We start from the raw sequence: 827 nt of genomic DNA, 5'->3' as shown, positions 1-827 counted from the left end.
TTCATGAAAGTTGTTCCTCATGATCTCCTACACCAAATGTCATATTTAATTGGGCCAATTGGCATGCCTAACCTAGCCCAAACACAAGATTTGGTCATGTGCACCATCTTGGACTTATGACCAAATCCAAACCAATTGAGCTTGGTATGATCAAATGAGCCTTGTCATGACTCACCTTAGACCCTAGGGTTGAGTCCCAAGCCAGCCATTAACCCATGGTTAACCTTGATATTTATCTCAAGGGTAAAAACTTTAATTTTAATCCTTGGAAGAGATAATGAAGAGGTTAAATCAAAGACACATGTCCATACCCTATAGTGCCATTTTGCTGCCCATCATAAGCTTTAACCATGGTCCAAACCTTGGTTAGCTACCTCAAACCCAAGCCAAAAGCCCAAAACCGTGAGCCCCCACATGGTTAAAACCCAAATTCATGCCAAGAGGCCACCTCAGCTCACATTGAGTTGAGGACCCCTCTGCTTGACACCTAAGCAGTGGGGCTAAGCTCTCAATTGGCCAGCTAAGCTCCCATTGGCCAATTTCTATAAACTCCACCCCACGGCCATGAATAGTGGGTGTGGTAAAATTTTTTGACCAAGGCCTTTCAAACTCTCCTGAGAGCTTCCCTGAGGGACCGTTAGCACATTCCAATCCATTCCCCCCTCTCAATTCCACCATAGAAAGCCAATTTTGAGCTCAAACCCTTGCCCGAAACCAGGACAAAATCCAATCTCAACCTACACAGCACCAAACCCCAAATTAATTGGCTCTACACCTTCACAAGAGTGAAAGAAGCCAAAGCCCCATCAAACCCCCCTTCCACAGAG

The sequence above is a fragment of the Phalaenopsis equestris genome, unplaced genomic scaffold, assembly GCF_001263595.1.
Source record: "Phalaenopsis equestris unplaced genomic scaffold, ASM126359v1 Scaffold000151, whole genome shotgun sequence".
Lineage (NCBI taxonomy): Eukaryota > Viridiplantae > Streptophyta > Magnoliopsida > Asparagales > Orchidaceae > Phalaenopsis > Phalaenopsis equestris.
This window is presented reverse-complemented; position numbering follows the sequence as displayed.